General features: G+C 46.3%; 1 protein-coding gene across 1 annotated transcript in view; it reads left to right on the plus strand.

The window, feature by feature from the left end:
* LOC119374487 (kinesin light chain) overlaps positions 1-6000 on the plus strand; it is a gene marked incomplete in the record, with an annotated part of 72511 nt that overhangs the window by 10153 nt on the left and 56358 nt on the right.

Raw genomic sequence — 6000 nt, forward strand, 5'->3', positions numbered from 1 at the left:
ATAACACTACAATTTGTTGCTATCGCATTCATTGCTTCGCCCTTGTGGTGAAACTGTGACTTTTCTCTCGTATTGGTAAATTACCGTATTTTCCGGTGTATAAGTAGCACCTTTGTATAAGACGCACCCCCTACTTTTTACGACTTTCGAAAGAAAAAATTATATATAAGACGCACCTTTGTATAAGACGCATCTATTTTTAACTCAGTCGACATGATAAAACACGACCCACGCAGAGTACATTGATTGCGAAATGCGTAGTCACGCACGGCACTGAATATCTGTAAGCAGCAGTTTTATTAAGGCGCAGAAAACCACTATTTATTCTACTGGATTTGAAGCCACATCCTCCGGCGCACTGTCAAAAGTTCTTCCGCCTCGGTTGGCAGCATCGCTGGGTTGCCGTCGTCAGCCTCTGAGTAACTTTTACGCAGCATTGTAAGCACCTTGAAGCACATCGTTGGAACTGCCTGTACTATGGTGGCTACCATACCTTTAGGCATTACCAGACTTGGCGAGAACACATAAACAACGACCGCGCCACACGGTTATCACACGATCGTCAGATACCACCTACACACACTACACACGCATACAAAACGTAAATGGCGACCGGAAGCCGGAAGCTGCGACTACTGCTGGACTGCAGCGACGTCTCACACGGAAACTGATGATGATGATAATGAAGTGGTACTTTCGCTTTTGTAACTGATATTGTGGGCGCTACAACGTTACAATGGACCGTTGTGGTGCTCTTTTTTATTTATTGCCTCAGTTCTGTGGGTTTAATTCTTCGTTTAAGAACAAACAATTCAAACAGTACAATGGGGCACGCGACAGTGGTGGCTTTTATTGCGGCCGTAATCTCCGTGGTCGCTGCGCTGCTTGAACAGCAAGTAGCTGACATCTAAGATCGCAGCCGCTTCATTGTTACAACAAAATTAGATATATTTTTACGAATGCTCTCGAGCTCAGTTTATCGTACTCATAAATTAAATATAAACAAATTGGTCTCGCAGAATGACTTTTTGCGTATATAAGACGCACCGTTGTATAAGACGCACCAGCGAAAATCTAGGAAAAAAGGTGCGTCTTATACACCGGAAAATACGGTACTCTTTCACAATACCAAAATCGTCACGCTTGCAGCGAGAAGACGCTTGGTAAGCAAGTGAACGCGCAAAAAGAAAATGAGGGTGGCGATGCCACCTTGAAATTACTGTACCAACTGTCATGACATCGTAGATTTTGACAGCGTCCACTAGGGCCTACGTAATACCGAATCGGTAAAAATGAAGTAGATTGTCTTCTGAGAGAGCGAGAGACTTCACATTCTAAGTTTCAGAAAATTTTGTTGAGCCAATGTCGCCAAAATACGAAAAATACACTTTGAAATACATGATGTCACATGTGGAGATTTCAGAGTGAAATTTAATAATGAGACTTTCACCTTGATCCTCTCCTCTGTTAATAAGCCTATGATGATGAAATTAAAATCATTAGAGTTTTAAGAGTACAATTTATCAGTCGAAACTGATTCATTGTCTCGCTTTAGTGTCCTTTAATAGTGGCTATCAGAGAGATGACAATACAGTGGAATTTGACAACGCCGCTACTTTGCTGTGTAGGTTGTCTACCCATGGCCAGTGCTCTTCAAAGGACCCTGTGTGGGTATTTGATTAGTGAGCATCGTTATCAACTGCTGATCTACTTCACTTTGCTGTTATACGGGCTATGCTTGCCATTATATAACGTATGGGGCACGTAGGTTAAGGAGTGCACAAGAATAACACCACTGCAGTCATTTTTGAAAGCAGTCTCATCATTGTGAGAATCTCTAAAAACTACAGCACTTGTGCTCTACAGTGCTTTGGTTTTGGGTTCACCAGTGGATTAATCAAATTTTATCAGTGCTTGAAAGTTACCAGCAGCCGGTTTTTAGAAATTTTATAAAGTGGCAGTAGAGTCTTTGCAAGAAGGACTTTAATTCTTCCCTTCGACCAGACTGGCTATCTCCTCTGATTAATTAGCTAGTTGTTTTAATTTTTTTAGTTATGCTTTAATTAATGACGAATGGATCGAGGGTCTCTCTTTGTTGGCCCTAACCCAATAAAGCCATGAGGCAGTGACACCAAGGAATGCGTAGGGGACATTATTTGTGGAATATAACTGCAGTCTAGTAATTATGGCATAAGTGCAGGGATGCAACAGCTGCGCCAATTGTGCCAATTTGATACAATTCCTTATTTTTGCGCCAAGCTGAGCCAAAACCGTGAAATTTGTTGAAATTGCGCCACGCTGCACCAAAATGCCCGACCAGTTTCAAAATTTTCTCAGTTGCGCAAGTTTTAGCAAGAAATAGAGGCTGCATTGGTCATCTGCAGTGTGGGCATCATCATCTAATACAGACGCACAGACCCTAACCCTAAACCCCCCGTGAAAGAAAAGAAAAAAAGTCACAGTTTCACCGCAAGGGCCCAACAGTGAATTCGATAGCAACAAATTGTAATGTCATACGAAGTGAGGCTGGCAGCAAAGTCTTTTGTATCCGATCTCGCGTAACTCTACAAAACGTTGGTGAGAATACGGCCGCACCAGGGAAAGATGCTCTTTCTGCAGTGTCTTCACACTGAGAGCGCAGCAAGTACCAGGGCATACGAGCCGTCCGCTGAGGGCTGCCGAGATAGCGCGCGCGCCAGCGATCGCGCCCTTAGCATCATAGTTCAAAGTTGCTGCTCGAGCGACAGCACCCCCCCGCCCCCCGCGTTTTTTCATGCACGTTCAAGAGAGGCGGGGCGTTTCCTCTCTGCTTGGACGGCAGTCCTCCCGAGCGGAGTGGTGTTATTGCATGCTCCCTCCGAGCGACGGAGATGGGCCGGCTCGTTTGATCTCTGCTTCAGCCGCGTTCATCACCTGCACTCGCACGCTTTTACCCATGGTAGAACATACTACGCGCAGGGGGATGTTATCAATTTCAAATTTATGCGGGACATGATGGCAAAACCCCTTCGAGAGTGTCCATATAATTGCTATCGCAATAAAAGAGGACAGTCGTTCTCAAATTTCCTGATGCTTGTTATATTGGCCTGGTGTGCGACCGATGGCGGCGCTGCGAACAGCGCCTCTATGACGTCAGAGCGGGGATTCGCGCGTTTTCGTCTGCTACGCAGCAGACCCAGCGCCGTGTTGAAACCACCGTTGTGGCAAATCTCAACAAAAAAGCAGTTCAATTGGTTATCTTGCGTATGGTGGCTACTGACGTTGTTCGAACAACCGTGGGACTGCTTTTAACGTTCATTTAGAACTACAACTCTTTGTTTTTTAGAACTGTGGCTGCTTGTCGCCGCGGCGAGTGCTGCGCAATGGTGAAGTACTGCTCTGTGCCTCAGTGTACTTCGTCCGCTCGTGAAAAAGGCGTTAGCTTTCGCAACTACCCTAAGGACCCAAAGCTGAAGAAGTGCATTGCAAGCTCAGAATGGGAAAGCGCCCCACACCTTCATCGAACGTGTGCAGCAAGCACTTCGCGTACAGTGACTTCTGCTACCCACCGTACGCGCGACTGTTAGGTAAGCTTGTGACCGTGTTTAAGCGCCTCGCCAATAAGCACGCTATAAGCATAGGCGACTTACACTAGGTGCGGTGCCGTCCCACAACCTGCCGCGAAGGCCCCTAGACAAGGAGCCGACGACGCGGCCTCCGAATCGCCTCGCAGGAAAGCGCGCCTCGTGTGATCAGCTGAGCGGCGCAGGATATCTGAGGCTACGACTGCATTTGGATGGCGTACATACGTATTTTACTTATGAAGGCAAGCGCGCGCCTAGCGGACTGCTTATCATAAAGTCATAAGCGAAACCTGTTGCCGCTGTTTAGTGCACATTCTCTAAAAGTCTTCACCTGAGGCAGTGCAGACGCTTTTTTAAAAGCGGAGCTCTTTAAGCTTTTCGTTAGGCTGCGTAGCGTGAAACTGGACCCAGCTTGCCTTTGCCACGTTAATCTCTGTGGCCCTGTGTGTGGTATAATCAGCGATTAACTATTTGTTATATTCTAATACCCATGCCACGGCCCCTGTGCGGTATTAATAGGAACTACGACGTAATATCGTTCTCAACCTTACCAACATTACGGACAACTGCGACATGCGGTATCGACAGGGGGGTGGCAACAAGGCGGCATTTGCGCACTTGTCCTGCAGGACGAGAGCAGCGGCGGTGATGCGATCTCTGTTAAAGGCCTCGACCGCGCATTCAACAACGTGGCCTGCATCGTACACCGTCTCGCCCTCAATGAGGCACCGCTACCTTTCACAAGCTTTATTACATACTTGTAGATGCTGGAGAACTGCCACGCTTACTGAAATATCGAAAGCACCACCCAAAACTAATAAGTATCGTACGGCAGAAACAAGATAACGAAACGAGAACACTCACACATAGTTTCACTTCTTACCAGCAATGCGGTCGGTGGCATCGGCGCACTCGTTGGCCATCCGGGGGATCTTGGCCCTGTCGATTGGGCCGCAACTAAAACAAGTCAAGATTACACTCGAAAACATCGTTGCAGGCGTTAGTTGGACCGTCGCGAGGCTGTTCGTTCGACAAAGTTCCCGCCTGAAGCAGATGATCCAGCATACAGGAGCAGCGGCTGCTGCAGTGCGGTTGAGAGCGGAGTCCCCGCTCTGACGTCACACGCGAGAGGGCGCCACTCCAAGATCTCGAGGCCAATTGCGTGCATAACGGTTTTTAAGCCACTTTTCCCGCAGTACACTGGCGATCTGCGGAAATGCGTACTGAGCTTTAGAAGGGGCTATTAGTACTAGCTGTCAGGGACACAGCACATTTTGTTCCTTAACTACTCATTCGTGCATGCGCTGTGTGTAATTGCAAGTATGATCGCTGACGTCCAAAAAAATTATTGGCAATCATTTGGAGCTGTTGTGTATGGCATTTCTGTGGCCTTGAGAAACAAATAGACAAAGAAAACATTCCACCAGTTTTCTTTTTTCGCCACACCCACTTGCTCACCTGCTTTACAAATCTCCAGAATTTCGAGGTTGCCAGGTTTTCAGGTCTACATTAGCATTTGCAGTGCCTGTCGAATTATTTTACAGGTTCTGCAAATGCTAATGTGGACTTAGTCATTGTTTGCACCGGGGGGTGGCTCGACACACTGCTTTTATAGAAATAGCATTGTTTACGTGCGCTGTGCACGAGTTAGCTGATGCTGAATGGTTTGTAAGTATTTTTGTTTTCTTTTCTAAAAGTAAGCCTTCTTTGTTATACTGCTCCAAATATGGGATTTCGTGCTAAAAAATTCAGGTTTTTTTTTTTTCGTAAGGTGCTCCAAATTTGGATTTTTGTGCTCCAAAAGCAACATTTTGCTGCTACAAAAATTGCTCCATATCCTATTTCGGCTGTTGCACTCCTGTAAGTGGGAATGAATTAAACTGGGCAATGAAACAACCTGTCATTGGTGGGCACTGAACCAACAACCTTTGAATTGCATGTCCGATGCTCTACTAATTGACTCTCGCCCACTTTGTTTGGCGTGGAGGAAGGCAAAAATAGTAGGGAGTGTAGTGGAACAAAAAGCCAGAAAACGAGTGTCGTCCCAACACGTGACACCCACGTCAGAGCGCGCGTGCTCAGTGCAGGAAAAGTCACGGCAACACAGGCGCCTAAACATTTAGGTCTCTGCGTCTTTTTGAGGCTTGCAATGTAAAAGAGAAACCAAAAATATAGCCAGTTTCCTGTAACAACAACCAAACAGCTTCTCTCACTGTTTCTCTCAACCAAGCAGTACTGTGAGGTAAGAGGACCACTGTAGAAAGCAGCACAAAAAATGGAGACAAGGAAAGGACAACACGTACACAGCGCAAATGTGTTTTTTGTGCTGCTTTCTACAATGATGTAGTACCAACTCGCCCAGCAAGCCAATCGTCTGAGGTTAGAGAATGTGAAGCTGGTGTTATCATTTATGTCTTGCTGTCACTTTGGAGATCAA

The sequence above is a fragment of the Rhipicephalus sanguineus genome, chromosome 11 (genome assembly GCF_013339695.2).
Source record: "Rhipicephalus sanguineus isolate Rsan-2018 chromosome 11, BIME_Rsan_1.4, whole genome shotgun sequence".
NCBI lineage: Eukaryota > Metazoa > Arthropoda > Arachnida > Ixodida > Ixodidae > Rhipicephalus > Rhipicephalus sanguineus.